This window comes from Mobula birostris, chromosome 10 (genome assembly GCF_030028105.1).
Source record: "Mobula birostris isolate sMobBir1 chromosome 10, sMobBir1.hap1, whole genome shotgun sequence".
NCBI lineage: Eukaryota > Metazoa > Chordata > Chondrichthyes > Myliobatiformes > Myliobatidae > Mobula > Mobula birostris.
In genome coordinates, this window is record NC_092379.1 from 53,602,252 (window position 1) to 53,622,221 (window position 19,970).

The following is a 19,970-nucleotide window of genomic DNA, read 5'->3' on the forward strand; positions in this document are numbered from 1 at the left end:
ATTACAGCGAGGAAGTAGCAGCCGGTAGCCCCGGTATCGAGGACCTGCTCTCTCAGCTTCGGCAAAAGGATAACGATCTCATCCTGGCGGCTAAGCTCGGCAAAACCTTGCTGGAGAAGAACCAAGAGCTTACCGATCAGTACGAGATAATGCAGAGAGAGGTCACTGACAAACTAGAGGAAAGATAATGTGGCAAATATAAGGGAATCCTTTCATCCTGCTCACCTCCCCTCTCCAAGCGTCTTTGACCCTGTTTCACATCGCATTCGTATTTCTGCCCAATTTGGTAGGGTCATTAACCATCGGCACCCCAACTTGTCATCCTTCCTATTCGTAACCACTACTATGTCATTGGACTCCACCGCTTCCCACACCATTGCATCCCATTTTTACGCTAATATATTGCGTCCACTACATTAACATCTCGCAGACTCGCCCTGACGCTGCGCTGACGCCTGAGTTCTGATGATCTGACGTCATTACATTGGCCGGGAACCGAATCCAAGACCCTCAAACACTGGTAATATATTTGGAAATGCGCTCGTGTCCACGCTTTAATGTTCCGTGATTAATCTCGAAAATGCTATTGAGACGTGTCGAATATATCAATTTAATAGCAATAATATTACATAGTAAGGATAAGAAAAGTAGTTCGCCCCCTTTCATCTTGAGGTACAGGGTCAGTCCTGGTTTCGGTGTGCATTGATCGTTGCAAGGGCTTTTAAAGGCGGTTACTCAGGAAAATGTTGTTGCCGTGGTTAGACTACGAATGTAGCGTTTGTCCTTGCTGTTCGGCGCCTTCCCGAGGTTGGCAATGTCTGTTCTGAAATAGTATCTGTCTACCTGTTGCAGATACCTGAAACTACATGAGGCCCCGCTCCATCTTCTCACTTTCAGTCAAACAAGTGAAGTGGGCATGTCTTACTCATTCAAGCTTGGTTCAACGCTCAAACCGAATCAGTGTGCGGGATGTGCGCTATTTATATACAGCATGGTGGGGAAATGATTAGCAGCAAAATATTTCTTGTATGCAAATTAATATTTTGTCTTAGGTTTTCTTAAAGAATTTTAAAGATAATGAAGGAGAGTCAAAGTAGACAAGTTGTGGCGAAGGCTGGAATGGTGGTTGGAAGGGAGGAGAATGGTATTATGGTAGTAGAGCAAACACGAGGAATTCTGCAGATGCTGGAAATTCAAGCAACACACATCAAAGTTGCTGGTGAACGCAGCAGGCTAGGCAGCATCTCTAGGAAGAGGTACAGTTGACATATCGGGCCGAGGCCCTTCGTCAGGATGAACTGATAGAAGAGCTAGTAAGAGATTTGAGAGGGGGAGGGGGAGATCCAAAATGATAGGAGAAGGCAGGAGGGGGAGGGATGGAGCCAAGAGCTGGACAGTTGATCTTCTCATATCCTTTTTGCCAATCAACTGTCCAGCTCTTGGCTCTATCCCAACCCCTCCTGTCTACTCCGATCATTTTGGATCTCCCCCTCCCACTCCCACTCCCCAACCCACTTTCAAATTTCTTACTAGCTCTCCTTTCAGTTCGTCCTGATGAAGGGTCTTGGCCCGAAACGTCGACTGTACCTCTTCCTAGAGATGCTGCCTGTCCTGCTGCGTTCACCAGCAACTTTGATGTGTGTTATGGTAGGAGGGAATGGTACAGGATCAAACAGAGAGAAACTGATTACCTTGGAGGTCTGGTACAAACATTAGCTTCCTTCCTGATCTCTAGTGTTGTCTGTGGAGGCTACACATTCATTCTGAGATCCCACCAGATGCATCCACTCCCATTAGGAACTTGCTGTGCTGCTACTGAGGCACACTCAAAAGATGTGTGAGTTACTAGGTTAATTGATTATTATAACAGGAAATCAGATTAGTGTAAATGAGCTCTTTGACAGAACGGACACAATGGGTCAAATGTACAAGGTCCCTATGTTGTACAATACTGTGACTAATAACAGGGACCAAGCAGAGCTGGGACAGCCACTCATTCTGACATGAGGGGAAGTGGAGAAAGGCTCATTGCAGAAGTTTGTTTACGCCCAGAATCTTTATGGAACATTCTCTTCTCTGAACTTCAGTAAGATACCAAGTTGAGGTGCAGGTTGCCTTACACAAAGTCCTCACTGAAATAAATCACCAGCTACAATTACAACAACAGGGAAAGAACAGCATTGCCTTTTAATGTGCTGACAAATCTTTAGCGTTTGGCTTCTCTCAGATTGGAGCTGTTTTTAATAACTCACAGTTAGTTGTCCTCTGCTGTGGAAGAGATATTAAGACTTTTCAAATTTACTGAGAATGTGCAGGAATTTCACTGGAGTTGCAAGCTGAACTAGGGTACAGGGCACAATTACTGCATGCACATAATTTGCAGGCAACACTGGTATATTTTAGAAGGTCATATCATTTCCTCAAGTTCCAGTTGACGTGACCATTGGCAGTGAATCATGTAGGTCAGTGCCCAGCATACTAAATGCAGTCATGATACATTCATTCTGTGGTGGTCCACCTATCCCATTTAGTAAGCACCCAGTGCTTCTGACCCTGCACCATCCTGTTCTGCAAGGGGCAATACAATTTGTCGGTAAGTGTCACCCGGTTGACATGGCTATCTTGGTTGAAACAAGCAGTTTGTGTAACCTGTGAGATTTGGATTTGGGGGTCAATTGTTGGTGCATGGATAGAACAGGTGATGTACTCTAATGTTACATATGAGGCCTGATTTATAGTCTGATGCAAAACTGGTGATTTAATAGTCAATTAGGCTGTTGGTGCAGTTAATGGAATATGACTTTTGAAGGTAGGCTCATTGATCTTGACCGTGCTTTTGAGATCATTAAAAACATCGAAGCAGAAGTAGGTCACTTTGCCTCTTCATGTATGCCCTACCAATCAGTGCAATCATGGCTGATCTTCTACCTTACTAACCCTGCATCCATTTATCAGAATGGTGGATTCCAGTTAATGGGGACACATCAGGATCAGTACATTTTGGCCCAATTAAGTGGCTGCCACAATTAGCCAAATTTTCATGAAAATAGTTTTGAAAGGGCAAACTATGTTCAACTGAGCAACAAATTATGTATTTAAATAAATACAGAACAAATTAGAATATTACCAATGTAACTGTAGTACTATGATAACACCTAATAGTTCTCGACAGCAGAGTTCATACAGTGTACGCTGCTCTGTTCTTTTTGATTGACTGTAAATGAACAAAATCAGTGTTGAAGTCGTGTCAAAAATTGTTGCTTTGTCATTTGGCATCAGTAGGCTCAAATGAATACCATAGCACAAGCATACGCAATTGATGCTATTTAAAAACTATTTGCTCTAAGCATGCTGTAGTGTCACATGGCCAGACACAAGCACACAACTGATGCTAGTTAGAAACTGTTGCATTCTCCAAATCCTCATTTTCATTGTAGCATTCAAGATGATTATCAATATCTTAACTTCCTTCGTGGTTTCTAATTTGTTGAAGCAGTGAAATTGTTTCATTTTCATTCCCAGCCATTTCTTGCATCTCCAAGCCTGACTGCTTGAAACTGCAGTGAGAAAAACAGTTCTGAATTGTCTTACTGCTTATTTCTCGCTACCTATCCCTGACATGATCCACTGCTTTTTTGAACACAAGCTGATGATATTTAAAAACTGTTCACTCTAAGCACGGTGGAGTATTTAATGGCACACAAGTGCACACAACTGACGCTAGTTAGAAACTGTTTGGCAATACTCTCCCGTCCCAGTTCAGAGGCATTGTGTCCCAAATAAGTGAGGAAATTCTGGCTATTTTTTTGATTAGTTTATGTTGATTTAGAGTTGTCCCAAATAAGTGGCTGTCTGGATTAACCGATAGAATAACTAACCAGAATCCACTGTACAGTATATCATTTATTCACACCCAGTCCACTCCTGGTGCAAGGTCTCAGCCTGGAATATCAACTTGTATTCTTCCTCTGCAGATACTAATTGATGAGCTAAGTTCTTTCAGAGTTTAGTTTTTGCTGGCAGATCCCAGAATCTACAGTCTCGTTTGTTTTCATATCCTTTATTAGCTCGAGAGACCAGATCTCTTTACAATATTCCAGGCACAATCTTACCAGATATTTATATAATTGCACTTGAATGTTATTATTCTTGTACTCCTTCTTCTTTCAATAAAGACGAGCAAACCATTTGTCTTTCTAATTGTTTGCTGTATTTTGGCATCAGTGATTCACGTACACTGGTACCCAGGTCACTCTGAGCACCAACTCCTTACAGTCTCTCATCATTTAACTACTCTACTTTTCTATTTTCCCTACCAAATTTCCTCTTGCACTTTTCCACATTACACTCTATCAGCTGTGACCTTGCAGATTCACATAACCTGCATGAATCCATTTGAAACACAAAAGATACTGCAGATGCTGGAAATCCAGGACAACTCACACAAAACGCTGGAGGAACTCAGCAGGTCAGGCATCATCTATGGAAATGAATGTTAAAGTGAATTTTTTGAGGGTAATGATTTGTTTACATTTAAGTGACTTTGGCCACCAGACTTCTACTTGACAATGCACTTCCTGTGCTTCTGGCGCCGTAGTTTGACCTGATGCTGTAGTTTTGAAGACAGTATTATCTATGCATTATAAATATTAATTGTCTTCTATGTTAGCATGGGAAATGCCAAATAAATGTATCGTAGACTTAATTTACATTCCTAAAGGCTGTCGATACCAACCCAGACATGTTGGCGTTGGAAGGAAAGGATGGTGTGATATTTTGCATGTAGCCTCAAAAGGAAGCATTGTCTATAACTTTTTAAGTAGCGATTGCCTTTGTGTTTAGCATATAAATATTGAGCCCGCATTGGGCTAGCAGACCTTTCTGCGGAAGGTGTCTCCGTCCTTAAGATGCCTGCTGTAGCTTGTGTCGAAAAAAGAGGCTGCTTTGTACCTACCAGTGACTCTGTCTCTCTGGTGATTTCGTCCACGCTACAACAATGAATAAACTGTTGATGCTTCAGGCTGGGACATTCCATCAGGACTGGTAAGGAAGGGGGAAGATGCCAGAATAAAAGTGTAGGGAGAGGAGAAGGAGACCGAGCTTGAAGGTGATAGGTGAAGCCAAGTGGATGGGGGAGGGGGGAATGATGTAAGAAGCTGGAAGGTGACTTGCAGATGTAGGCGGGATGCAACTGAAACAAGAGGGATAAAATGGAGTTGTGGTATGTGGATGTGAGAGCAGGCAGAAACAATGGGACTACCCAACCATTCAGCTTTGTGAATCTTGGGACCAAGTGTCAATTCTCTGGACACCTCCTCTTACTGACCCCTTGAAAAGGACCTCACTTGGGACCATCAGGATATTGTCTCTGACACCACCAGCAACCTCATCGACTCTGGAGATCTCCCATCCACTGCCACCAACCTCATTGTTCCCTTATCCCACACTGCAACACCTCGTATTCCAACTAAGTAGTCTTTAAGCTGATGGCATGAACATTGATTTCTCTTACTTGAATTACTTCTGGAAATTTTGCCCCTTCCATTCCCCACTCTGGCCTCTTACTACCTCTCCTCCCTGTTTATCACCTCCCTCTGGTGCCCTTCCTCCTTCCCTGTCTCCCATGGTCCACTCTCCAGTCCTTTACCTTTTCCACCTGTCATCTCTAAGCTTGTTACTTCCTCTCTCCCTCACCCCTCCCCCACCTGCCTGTCTACACCTATCACCTTCAAACTTGTCTTCCTTCCCTTACCCCTCCCTCCATATTCTGGCATCTTTCCCTTCCTCTCCAGCTCTGATAAAGGGTCTTGGCCCAAAACATCGGCTGATTATTTATTCCCATAGATCTGCTGAGTTCCTCCAGCATTTTGTGTGTACATCCCTTTAAAACTTCTCTGCATCATCATTACAAGCCATACAGACCCCAACTTGGTATCATTAGCAAACATGGATACTATATATTATTGTAAACCCTCTCAACAAGATCATTGATATTGACTGAATATTAGAGCTCAACATCAACTCCTGCAACACTAGTCAACAACCTCCCAATCTCAAAGTGACCTATTTATTCCTAGTCATTATTTTCTGTTTGTTAACTGATCCTCAACCCACACAAGAATATTTCCTTCAATCCCATGTGCTTTATGATTTCTTCTGTGGCACTTTATTCAAGGTCTGAAAGTCTAATGAGCAGCATAGCTGTCTTCCTCATCAATTCTCAGCAAACTTGAACAAGTTACACGCCAATTCTGATCAGTCCTACTTTTTCAAATGTGCTCTTGCCACTCACTCAATGATAGACTTTAAGTATTTTCTCTGCAATTGTCTTCTCCCAACTTTGTTACGTAGTGGGGTTACGTTTACTTCCTTCCAGTTGAGGGGAACCTCAAGAAGAAAGAGGTGGGATTTTGGAAAATGTATTCTTTCTACCATCGTACTATGGTAATTTTGCTCATCCATTCTGCAGTCTCTTGAATAGATACAAGGACTGGAGTTTTCTTGGTGCTGTCTGGATCCAGATACTAGCCTCATTTGTAATTTCAATCTGTTCGCCTTACTCACCAGTTCTACAGTACTTATTGTTAAGGGCATGACGACCTCCTGGAGCAAAGTCTCCAGTGAGACCATAACCAGGTCTATTAATACTGTCTCATATGACAGGAAATTAGCTGCTTTGCAGCAATTGTAAAGTGCAAAGTTGCAAAAGTACAGCCCAAAGACAGTAAATTGCTACAAGTTTCAAAATAAATAGTGTTTAAAATGCATAATGATGCGTTGTTCGTGGACCTTCATTATAAAATCAGAATCAAATTTATTATCACTGGCATATGTTGTGCAATTTGTTTTTTGTGGCTGCAATACAGAAAACAAAATAACTAAGTTACAATAAGTCTTTGATGATTGTCTTGGAGGAGGAGATGTTATTTTTGATCTCCCGATCAGGAAGTCGATGGTCCAGTTGCAGAGGGAGGTACAGGAGCTCAGGTTTTGAAGCTTGTTGATCAGTAATGAAGGAATGATGGTGTTGACCACTGAGTTATAATCAATAAACAGTAGGCTGACGTAGGCATTGTTGTTGACCAGCTGGTGCGAGGGTGAGTGCAGTGCCAATGAGATACATTCCCTATAGAACTGGTTGGTTGGGTGGCACAGGTTTTCAGTGCCAATGAGATACATTCCCTGTAGAACTGGTTGGTTTGGTGGCACAGGTTTTCAGTACCAATGAGATACATTCCCTATAGAACTGGTTGGTTGGGTGGCACAGGTTTTCAGTGCCAATGAGATACATTCCCTTTTGAACCGGTTGGTTGGGTGGCACAGGTTTTCAGTGCCTTGCCAGGTGCACCATTGGGCCTGAAGCTTTGTAAGAGTTCACCCTCTGGAAAGCTGTTCAGATGTCGGCCTCTGAGACAGATATAAGATGCTGCACGGAATTACACATGTATAATTTTATTCTGCGTTTCAAAGTGTACATAAAAGGCATTCATCTTAATTCAGCCATTTATGATGTTAGGTTTCACCTTGTATTTAGTAATAGCATGCAAACTCTGCCAAAGCTAAGGTGCATCCGATTCTGTCTCCAGCTTCCCTTGGATCTGTTTTTTCATACTTAAGATAGCCTTCCATAGGTCATACAACACAGGAACAGGCCCCAGGCTGATCTATTTCATAGAAAACCATTTAAGCTGCCTACTCCCAGCAACCTGCACTGGGTTAATAGCCCTCCACACCACTGCCACCCAGGTACCCATCCCAACTTCTCTTAAATGTTGAAATTGAGCTCACATGCACAGACATCCCGTCTCTCGCGGAAGTTGCAGGAGTCACCCGCACATTGACAGCGGCTCCCTGATGGCTGCAAATTATGTACAATATCCTGGAAATGGATTTTTTTCACACACACACACACACAAATGGGGGAGGGAGGAGAGAGGCAGAGGGGTAGGGAGGGGGGAGAGGGGGCGCAGGGAGAGAGGATGGATGGATGGCAGAGTGTTCCAAAAAAAGAAAAAAGAAAATATAAAACGTACTTCACCCCAGACTACACTAAAGTGTACCCCTGCCTAACAGGTGTCAAAAATAATGACAGTGTTGCTCGCTGCACTGCTTGCAACAGTGACTTTTCTATTGCCCATGGTGGGTTAAGACTGTAAAAGACATGTTGAGGTGAGTTTAACAGGTGTCATTCATTCATTATCATAACTAACGTTATTTAAACTAGCAGGCTAGCTGCTAAGGAGCTGCTCTATTGCAGCTATCCCACCTCTCCGGAAAGTTCCAGGAGTCTCTCGCAAATTGATGGTGCTACCTCCCTGAAATGAGTTTTTGCAGGGTGGGATGTCTGCGTGCACCACTTGCATTTGCAGCTCATTCCACAGACTCATGACCCTCTGAGTTTCCCCTCATGTTCCCCTTTAAGCTTGTCACCTTTCACGCTTAACCCACGACCTCTAGTTGTAGTCCCACCCAACCTCAGTGGAAAAAGCCTGCTTGCATTTCCCCATCTATACTCCTTCTGTGACCCGACTGGTGGTGTAGTGGCATCAGAGTCGGACTTGGGGACGAAAGGTCCCCAGCTCGAATCCAGCCGGCTCCCCTGCACACTGCTCCATGCTAGGTCACATACTTCTCCTTATTTAGTGTGTTTCCACTTCTCTCCAACAGCACTCCCTGCAAGAAAACACACCAATGAAGACCAGGATTCAGTGAGAACAACCTGATTACCCCACTGCTCTTAACTTGAGTGACCTTGAAACTGGAATCTTTCTTGTTGGAACAGCACAGGTCACACTAACACAGGACTTTGGCAGGTCAAGCACCATCTCTGGACAGGAATAAACAGACCCCTCATCAGGACAGACTGGAAAGGAAGGGGACAGAAGCTGGAATAAAGTGGTGCGGCGAGAGGAAGGAGTACAAGCTGGAAAGATATAGGCGAGACCAGGTGAGGGGGAAGGGGGCGGGGGGTGTGAGAGGCTGGGAGGTGATAGGTGGAAGAAGTAAAGGGCTGGAGAAGAAGTAATCTGATAGAGACCATGGAAGAAAGGGAAGGAGGAGGGGGGAACCAGAGGAAGTGAAGAGAAGGGTAAGAGGGGAGCCCGCATGAGGGCTGGAAACAGAGAGAAGGAGGGAGTGGGGAAAGATTACTGGAAGTTGGAGAACTCGGTGTTTGTGCCATTAGGCTGGAGGCTACCCAGATCGAATATGAGATGTTGCTCCACCAATCTGAGTGTGGCCTCTTCAAGCAGTAGAGGAGACAACCAACACTCCAAAATGGGAATAGGAAGTTGAATTGAAATGGACAGCCACTGGGAGACCCTGCCTTTTGTGGCAGATAGAGTGAAGGTGCTCAAATATATGATACCCCAATCTACGCCGAATCTCACCAATGTAGAGGAGGCTGCACCAAGTTACAGCAGGTGACCCAGGCAGACCTGCTGGTGAACTATCGCCTCACACGGAAGGACTGTTTAAGGGTCTGAATAGTGGTGAGGGAGGTGGTCTAGGGGCAGTTCACAGGGATAAGTGGAGGAGGGAGATCAGTGGGGAGCGATGAGTGGACAAGCAGAAAGCGAGAGTGGGGGGGGCAGGGAGAAGATGTGTTTAGTGGTAGGATCCCGTTGTAGATGGCAGAAGTTTTGGAGAGTGAAGTGCTGGACACAGAGGCTCGTGGGCTGGTAGGTAAGGACAAAGGGAACCCAGCATGCTGCAATGACAGTGTTTTCTCAAATGTTGCAAAGATGGACCAGTGGTAGTCATGGGATCCACTGCAAAGGCCCATGGATACAGCAGTAAATGCAAGAAACTTCAAACAAAAGACCGGAGATATTGGAGAAGCCATGGAATTTGTTTTCATAGTTCACAGTTGCAGCAGAAAGACTGGACAGGTGCATGATGGAAACAAGTCTAAAGACAGATAGGAGCTGATTGGGTAAATATGATCAGTACTATTTTCTTGTATGGGGTGGGGGGCAAAACACTGAGACAGATTAGTTGAGCCAATTGGACTGTTTTGGAATTCAACTCCCATATAATACTATGGTACCAAAGACATTTCCACATCAACAAGTGCTAATAAGAACAATCTGTGCACTCAGCAGAGAGACAGGTGAATAGTTGCCACAAAGAAACAGCCGATCGAAGCCAGATGCAAGATGTCATCTGACTGACTTGGCCTCCACTTGTCCCTTCTCCACCCGCCCCACCGTTAAGGCTGATTTATGCTTCTGCGTCGGCTCTGACCTGTAGCCGATGCCGTAGCCTACACAAGTGGTCTATGCCCTTGTGAGCATTTATACTTCTGCACTGGTGTGTCCGCGTCGCTCTGCAATTCACCGCCAAAACGCTAGTTGGCGATGGGGTTTCTATGCCACTGTGTTGAGTTTCTTCGTGTACTTCAAGCAGTGGCAACTGAAACTGAGCGCATCATGTTGCAGTTGGAGCTAATAAATGTTGAACAAGAGTTACTTTTATTGAAGTTACTGCAACGTAGAAAGGAGGGAAGACGCAGGAGGAGATGGTGTGTACGAGCATTGAATGGATTGAGGCAGAAGGAGGGTGAATTTTCTGTGCTTGTCCAGCCACTGAGAGACAAGAAGCAACCAGAAATGCACAGGAGGAAATGCGATGCTACCAAGCCAACCAATCAGTTGTTGCTGTCTGCGTCACCGCAACGCGTGGTTACATTTTTGGGGAGATGCACGTCAGTCTACAGCGTAGGGTACGTGGTTACGCCGTACCTATGGCACTAATTCAATGCAGAAGTATAAATTGCCCATAACTCCTTTCCCATGGCCTAGGGAACATTTAAGTGACACCCACCTGACTTGGGAACACAAAAGAAGAAACCGACCAAAATAATTAAGAACCAGCAGGTAAAGATAGTAATATGCCTGAAGTCATTTTCAGATACGTTTGATAAAAACAAAACTGGTGTTTATAATGTAAAGAAACAATCTTTCACAAAGGTAAGGTCGAATTTGGAGTATTGTGTGCAGTTCTGTTTACCTACTTAAAGAAAAGATATCAGTAAGATTGAAAGAGCACACAGAAAATTTACAAGTACGTTGCCAGGACTTGGGGAACTGAGCTATAGGGAAAGGTTGAATAGGTTTGGACTTTATTCCCTGGTGTGTAGGGGAATGAGGGGAGATTTTATAGAGGTATCCAAGATTATGAGGGATGTAGATAGGATAAATGCAAGCAGGCTTTTCTCATGGTGGAAGGGTGAGACTAGAACTAGAGGTCATAGGTTAAAGGTGAAAGGTGAAATACTTAAGGGTGAACCTTCACTCAGAGGGTGGTGCAAATGTGGAATCAGCTGCCAGAGGAAGTGGTGGATAAGGGTTTGATTTCAACATTTGAGAGAAATTTGGATAAGTACATGGATAGGAGGGGTACAGAGGGCGAGGTTCAGGTGCAGGCAGCTGGGACTAAGTGGAATAATAGTTTGGTACGGACTGGACAGGACAAAGGACCTGATTCTGTGCTGTAGTGGCCGATGAGCCTAAAGGTTAATTATGACGGAACTGGAACTGACAGCTACACAGCAAAAGGTCCTGAGACACTCATAGCAGCAGCATCAAACACAATTTGACACCAGGCCGTGAAAGGAGATTTTCGAACAGGTGACCAGCGTTTGGTCGATGGGAAGTTTCATAGGAGCATCACAGAGGTGGGGAGAGAGGCAGAAAGGTTTTGGGAAGGGATTCCAGAGCTTGAGACACAGACAGCTGAAGGCACAGTCATCAATAGCAGAGTGCTTAAAGTCATGGTTGAACAAGATGCTGGAATTGGAGGTGCAGAGATTGGGGGTGGGGTGATTTGTCGGTGTGGGAGAGGTTGCAGAAACAGACGGGATTGAAAGCAAGAGTCTTAAGATTGAAATGTTGTTTAACTAGGAGTTTAGGTTGTTTGGTGAGGACAGAAGAGATGGATGAAAGGTCTTGGTGCATGTTAGAACAAGGCAGCAGTGTTTTGGACGATTAAAAATTGTTAGTTGTTAAACAGGAGATTGGACAGGTGGTTTGACATTTTTTGGAAGGAGGTGCAGAGATAACAATGCAAGGTGGGAGTCTCAGAGTGTGGGAACATCTGGAGAATTAGAATCCAGAGCTGGAACAGGGGAAGACAAGATTTGGGATACTTGGCTGGGAAAGGCTAAGTGGGCTAGGTGGGATGAAGCCATGGAAGGATTTGTAAATAAGTGCATGAATTTTGATATCAATCCCCTGTATTGCCAAGTCAATGGAAGTCAATGGGAGTAACTAAGGAGTATGGCATAGAAGCATTTGCAGCTCCTCAGTATGGCCATTTGCAAGGGTGCTACCGGACCTCTTCCTTAAAGCTGTGGATCAAAGTGCTCCCCTCTACCTTTTGGAAGAGGTAATGTGAGTACATCTCATCCCACTTCATGGAATGGATTCTGAGTCGGAAGATGATCTTGGAGGGTTCTGAGACAAAGACTGAGGCCTGCTGGCTCTCCACTTCTCGGTGTTCCTCCCTAACATCCACACCCTTGACTGCAACAGGAGAAGATTCTGCAAGCATGTCAGAAGTTGACGCAAGTCCTGCTGACCCTGTCTTGGTTTCTGAATACCTTTTCATATGAAGGATCTCTTGATGATTTCAATGCATTTGTTCTATTATTCATCCAAATCAAACTGGCTTTATGCCAGGTAGATATATGCAGTTTAATTTGCGACATCCTTTCAATACTTTATACACAAAACATGCAGAAGAGGCTGTAGTCATTTCATTAGATGCGCAACATGCGTTTGACCAAGTGGAATGGCCATATATGATGTTTGCACTTAAGAAATTTGGATTTGGACCATCTTTCATTAAATGGATTGAGATAATTTATTCACACCCATCTGCTTCTATTATCACTAATCAGAATATTTCCTCCCCTTTTGCAATTCATCGTGGGACTCGTCAAGGCTGCCCCTTTCTCCATTTTTGTTTGCAGTTATCATTGAGCCACTGGCTGTTAGCATCCGACAGGACCCTTTGATAGCTCCTTTTGATATGCATGGACATAAACATCACCTTTCGTTATACGCTGATGATGTCAAGCCAGCGAGCACTGTGAGGGTCATGGTTTTTGACTTCTCCAATGCGTTCAACACCATCCGCCCTGCTCTGCTGGGGAAGAAGCTGACAGCGATGCAGGTGGATGCTTCCCTGGTGTCATGGATTCTTGATTACCTGACTGGCAGACCACAGTACGTGTGCTTGCAACACTGTGTGTCCGACAGAGTGATCAGCAGCACTGGGGCTCCACAGGGGACTGTCTTGTCTCCCTTTCTCTTCACCATTTACACCTCGGACTTCAACTACTGCACAGAGTCTTGTCATCTTCTGAAGTTTTCTGATGACTCTGCCATAGTTGGATGCATCAGCAAGGGAGATGAGGCTGAGTACAGGGCTATGGTAGGAAACTTTGTCACATGGTGTGAGCAGAATTATCTGCAGCTTAATGTGAAAAGGACTAAGGAGCTGGTGGTAGACCTGAGGAGAGTTAAGGTAATGGTGACCCCTGTATCCATCCAGGGGGTCAATGTGGACATGGTGGAGGATTACAAATACCTGGGGATACGAATTGACAATAAACTGGACTGGTCAAAGAACACTGAAGCTGTCTACAAGAAGGGTCAGAGCCATCTCTATATCCTGAGGAGACTGAGGTCTTTGAACATCTGCCGGATGATGCTGAGGATGTTCTACGAGTCTGTGGTGGCCAGTGCTATCATATTTGCTGTTGTGTGCTGGGGCAGCAGGCTGAGGGTAGCAGACACCAACAGAATCAACAAATTCATCCGTAAGGTCAGTGATGTTGTGGGGACGGAACTGGACTCTCTCACAGTGGTGTCTGAAAGGAGGATGCTGTCTAAGTTGCATGCCATCTTGGACAATGTCTCCCATCCACTACATAATGTACTGGGTTTTCAGAGGAGTACATTCAGCCAGAGACTCATTCCGCTGAGATCCAACACAGAGCGTCATAGGAAGTCATTCCTGCCTGTGGCCATCAAACTTCACAACTTCTCCCTTGGAGGTTCAGACACCCTGAGCCAAAAGGCTGGTCCTGGACTTATTTCATAATTTACTGGCATAATTTACATATTACTATTTAACTATTTATGGTTTTTTTACTATTTATTATTTATGGTGCAACTGTAACGAAAACCATTTTCCCCCGGGATCAATAAAGTATGACTATGAGTATGAGTATATCTCCAGCCCACAAACATCAATACCCGCCCTTCTGACTCTAATTAATCATTTTGGTAGTTTCTCAGGTTTCTCTGTTAATTGGGATAAGCGTGAACTAATGCCAGTCACTGCAGTGGTTTAATACAGCATATTTACAGTCCATTCCCTTTAAAATAATTCATGATAATTTTTCCTATCTTGGTGTGACTAATACAAAAAACCCAGATGACCTTTTGCAAGTGAATTGGCGAAACAAAGGTGAGCAGGTTAAATGCAATATTGACTTTTGGAAAACCCTTCCGATTTCTTTGGTGGGGGGGGGGGGGGTTAATGCAATCAAGGTAATTGTACTGCCACGATTTCTTCATCGTTTCCAGTCAATTCCATGTTTTATTCCTCTGTCATATTTTAAGCAATTGGATTCAATTATTATACCCTTCATTTGGAATTATAAAGCTATTAGAATTACTAAAAAACACTTGTCAAAGCCCAGGGAAGCAGGTGGTTTTGCCCTGCTGGACGTTAAAATGTATTACTGGGCTGCCCACCTATCCATGCTTGCATGGTGGAAAAAAGGCCCACCCTCTACCTCAGACTCGTGCCCAGCATGGTTACTCAGAGAGCGAGTGCTTTGTAAAAAGACTTCCTTACAAGCTCTCCTTATTTGCCCCACTGCAGTTAATAAGTCACATTTTAGTAACAGCTTCGTGGTTGGCAGCACTACAAGAATTTGGAAGCAGATTCAACTCCACGTTAAGGCCGCAAAAATTTATATTAACACTCTGATTTGTGACAATCATTCCTTTTTGCCTGGCCTGAATGATACTGTTTTTTTCTACCTGGAAACAGAGAGGCATCTGTAGTGTAGGTGACCTATATAGTAATGGAAGCTTTGCCTCATTTGCACAGTTACAAGCAGTTTATAATATCCCTGCATCTAGTTTTTTTTAGATATTTACAAATTCAGATTATGTTAGGAAATATATACCTAACTTCGAAGTTTTAGACAAACATGAGTCCCTGGAGGCAATAAATAAATTTGATCCTGTTACTCGTAGTGCGGTATCCTATCTTTGTCAGATTCTACAGAATGCAGCTCGGGTGAATACTGCAGGTCTTAAACAGGCATGGGTGGATGAACTGGGTATAGAACTGACAGAGGAGGTCTGGGATGAGTGTTTAAAGAGTATACATGATTGTTCGGTCAACGTCAGACACAGACTTATACAGTTTAAAACAATACATAAACTTCATTGTTCCAAAGTAAAGTTGCACAGTTTCTACCCTGAAGTTTCACCAGTTTGTAATAGATGTAAATCTGTGAGCAGTAACTTGTCACGTTCATTCTGGTCATGTTGTAAGCTTTATGCATACTGGAAAAGTATTTTTCACTCTTTCTCTGCGGCTTATGGGAAGCGACAGGAACCAGACCCGCTCATAGCCATCCTTGGAGCAACAAGCTCCCTATCTTCAGCCAATAGGTATGAAAAAAAGGCTGTATTGTTTGACAGGGTGATTGCTAAGAAGTTAATCCTGCAAATGCCGAAAATGGACTCTGTGCCTACGTACGATCTGTGGCTGAGAGAACTGGCAAATACTGTACATTTGGAGAGACTGAGACTATGTAATGAGGACAGAGGGGACATCTTTGAAAGGATATGGGGCCCTGTATTGGACTTTCTCACGGGGTGAGGACTGAGGTTTTTTGGTGCGGTGCACCTCTGCTGTGTATGTTTACTTTAGCCTTCATATTTTTCTCCCTTTTGCTGCTCGATATTTAATTAGATTTTGTTAAGGTCGTGGTTTTTGTAAATGTGCTTTTTTTTGTACAATAAAAAAAATTAAAAATAATATGAAAAAAAAGAATTTAAGAAATATGTTTTAGAACTTAAGGAAAATACTCAGATTTTATGGTTGAAGCCCAGGGTGCAGAACTGCAACAACAAATAGAAGTAGTCGACAAGAACAACTGTGAATTGGAAAGGAGATTGGAAAATGGAGGAAATTATTACAAGGATACAAAAAGAAAAGGAGTGTGTTGCAAAGCGAATTATCTACATTTGGATTATAACATGAAAACATGGAAGCAAATGAAGAAGAACTCCGAGGTCTCAGTAAACAACTGCAGGCTACGATCCAAGAAAAGGAAAACCTGAAAAAGCAGCAGACTTGGAAAAACAGCAATTTTAAAAGTATCACGTGCAATAGTTACTATTCTTGAACAAAACGATTTTAGTCTTACAAGTGATGCAGATGAAATCAATGTAATTGAGGTAATGCAACTACATGAAAGCATGTGAGAAAATTAGGGAGGGATAGCAGTTTGTGGCATTATCTAATGAGCACATTAAGCAGTCACCAGGAATTGCAACTACAGAGTGATGCTAATAGAGAACTGCAGGCTGAACTAGATTGTCTAAAGTAGAGAATTCCAGGACATATTTGGTTGGAACACCACGAGTCTAGCAGATGGCGGTAATGCACTGAAAAACTGGTTGCCAACCGCCATAAAACACAAAAGAAGAAGTAGTAGAGGTCCAACTGCTGGTGAGTCAGTATCCTGGCAAAAACTACACCACGAAGACAAAAGAACACTCCAGGCAACTCCGCGAAAAGGTTATTGAAAAGCACAGGTCAGCAGATGGATACAAGAATATTTCTCAGTCGCAGAATATCCCTTGGAGTACAGTTAAGTCAATCATCAAGAAATGGAAAGGATATGGCGCAGCTGTAAATCTGAAGGGAGTAGGCCGTTCTCGAAAACTGAGTGACCGTGCAAGAAGGGGAGTAGTGAGGGAGTACATGAAGAGACCTGTGACAACCCTGGAGAAATTACAAGCTTCAGAGGCTGAGACGGGAAAGTCTGTGCATACAACGACTGTGCTTCAAAGTTGCAGTTTTATGGAAGAAGAAACGATGAATTATGAAAGGAATCTGGTGACTAACATCAAAGAAGACACTAAAAGCATTTTTAAGTATATAAAGGGCAAAAGAGAGTTAAGGGTAGCTATAGGACCAATAGAAAATGATGCTGGAGATATTGTAATGAGAGACGCAGAGATGGCAGAGTATTTTGCATCAGTCTTCACAGTGGAAGACATCTGCAGTATACCGGACACTCAAGTGTGTCAGGGAAGTGAAGTATGTGCAGTGAAAATTACGACTGAGAAGGTGTTCAGGAAGCTTAATGGTCTGAGGGTGGATAAATCTCCTGGACCTGATGGAATGCACCCTTGGTAGCTGGAGAGATTGCAGAGGCATTAGCAATGATCTTTCAAGAATCGATAGATTCTGGCATTGTACCGGATGACTGGAAAATTGCAAATGTTACTCTGCTATTTAAGAAGGGTCGGAGCAGCAGAAAGGAAACTACAGACCTGCTAGCCTGACATCAGTAGTTCGGAAGTTGTTGGAATCGATTGTTAGGGATGAGATTACGGAGTATCTGGAGGCACATGACAAGATAGGCCAGTGCCAGCATGGCTTCCTGAAAGGAAAATCCTGCCTGACAAATCTACCGCAAGATTTTGAGGAGATTACAAGCAGGGTAGACAAAGGAGATGCAGTAGACGTGGTGTATTTGGATTTCAAAAGGCCTTTGACAAAGTGCCCACAAGAGGCTGCTTAGCAAAATAAGCACCCATGGAATTACAGGGACGTTACTAGCATGGGTGGATCATTGGCTGATCGGCATAAAACAGAGTGGGAATAAAGGGATCCAATTCTGGCTGCCGCTTACCAGTGGAGTTCCACAGGGGTCGGTGTTGGGACTGCTGCTTTCTACGATGTATGTCAATAATTTGGACCATGGGATTAATGGATTTGTGGTTAATTTTGCCGATGATACCAAGATTGGTGAAGGAAATAGAGAGCCTGCAGAGAGACTTAGATAGTTCAGGAGAATGGGCAAAGAAATGGCAAGTGAAATACAATGTTGGAAAGTGTATGGTCGTGCACTTGGGTGGAAGAAATAAACAGGCAGACTATTACTTAGATAGGGAGATAATTCAAGATGCAGAGATGCAAAGGGTCTTGGGAGTCCTTGAGCAGGATACCCTAAAGGTTAACCTCCAGGTTGAGTTGGTGGTGAAGGCAACGAATGCAATGTTGGTATTCATTTCTGGAGGTATAGAATATAAGAGCAGGGATGTGATGTTGAGGCTGTATAAGGCACTCGTGTGACCACACTTGGAGTATTGTGTGCAGCTTTGGGCTTCTTATTTTAGAAAGAATATACTGACATTGGAGAGGGTTGAGAGAAGATTCATGAGAATGATTCCAGGAATGAAAGGGTTACCATAAGAGGAACGTCTGGCAGCTCTTGGGCTGTATTCCCTGCAGTTCAGGAGAATGAGGGAAGGGGGATCTCATAGAAACATTCCAAATGTTAAGAGGCCTGAACAGATTAGATATGATAAAGTTATTTCCCACGGTCAGGGAGTCTAGGACAAGAGGGCACGAATTCAAGATTGAAGGACATCCATTTAGAACAGAGATGCAGAGAAATTTCTTTAGTCAGACGGTGGTAAATTTGTGGAATTTGTTGCCATGAGCGGCTGTGGAGGCCAAATCATTGGGTGTATTTAAGGCAGAGATCGATGGGTCCTTGATTAGCAAGGGTATGGGGAAGAGGCAAGGGGAATGGGAATGACCGGAAGAATTGGATGGCAGAGCAGACTCGATGGGTTGATGGGCCTACTTCTGCTCCTCCACCTTATGGTCTTATGATTAAGGGGAGGTTTCTCTGGTGAGGGGCACTAAGGTTGGGCTTGAGGCTTTTGTTAGGAAGAGATGAAGAGAGAAGACGCCAGAGAGAAGAGGTGAAGGGCCTGTTCCCCTGCTGTACTTGTCTCTCCACGTTGACTAAATCTTCAGTGACTAACTCTGATTTGTGTGCAAGACTTTGCTCTCTGAAACCAGGTGAACAGCACAGAAAGCTACCTCAAAAAGAAATTTAACAGAAGGAAAAAATGACAAGGAAATGAAACGCATGACATGCTTTTTACGTGTTTCTGCTCTGCAAAAGTCTCAAGGAGGTAAATCCTGCACCTCTCTGGTGTGCAACACAAGGCAGCGTTTACCTTAATCCACACACATAAAAGTTGCTGGTGAACGCAGCACCTGCAGGATTCCTGTTGTTTGCATTTACCTTAATCCACTTTATTAGGGAAACCAGTCAAAACAACGATGTAATGTACAAATTAGGAGAAAGATGTCCACTGGTAACAGGTTAAACGTGCCTAACACAATCTCTAAAATCATTCAGAAAGCTAACAGACATTAAATTACGTGATTTGCAATATTGAAATGGCATCCCAAATGTGACTAGACCACTGGAATGATACAATATTGTGTAGTTCTGGTCGGGAGGAGAAGCTCAGCTATTGAAAAATCTACTTTAACTAATACGTACAGAAGCAATGGCTGCCTAACCAAACCATCAGGTAATCACAGCATCCACTGGCACTGCTGTTCAAGTCACTGGAATAATGAGGTCGGCATTGAAAGTCATTTCAATAACTGTCTAACGGGCACTCTTTCTTTTAATGTTAAAAATGATTTAAAGGGAAATGAAGGTAGGTCAAAACTTATAGCACATCATTCAGCAACCTGGGGACAATACAGTGCAAACATCCTTCCCCACATGAGGCCCCATTAAATGTGGGCCCCACCTTAGGACCCACCAATGTGGACTCCACCCCTTCACCAGGCCCCATCAAATGCAAAACCCTCTCCTACATCAGGGTCAG

At 43.7% G+C, this 19,970-nt stretch overlaps 1 protein-coding gene across 6 annotated transcripts in view; it reads right to left on the reverse strand.

Moving 5' to 3' along the window:
- LOC140204511 (calcium-binding and coiled-coil domain-containing protein 2-like) overlaps positions 1-19,970 on the reverse strand; it is a 71,140-nt gene that overhangs the window by 9,980 nt on the left and 41,190 nt on the right. The window contains exon 12 of one of the 6 annotated variants that reach the window (XM_072271211.1): positions 7,354-7,426. The exons of 4 other annotated variants lie outside the window; for them this stretch is intronic. The gene's annotated coding sequence lies outside the window, so the exon portion shown is untranslated. Of the gene's footprint in view, positions 1-7,353; positions 7,427-8,470; positions 8,674-19,970 lie in introns of those variants that run through there. One more of the 6 variants, XM_072271210.1, reaches the window with a different exon arrangement.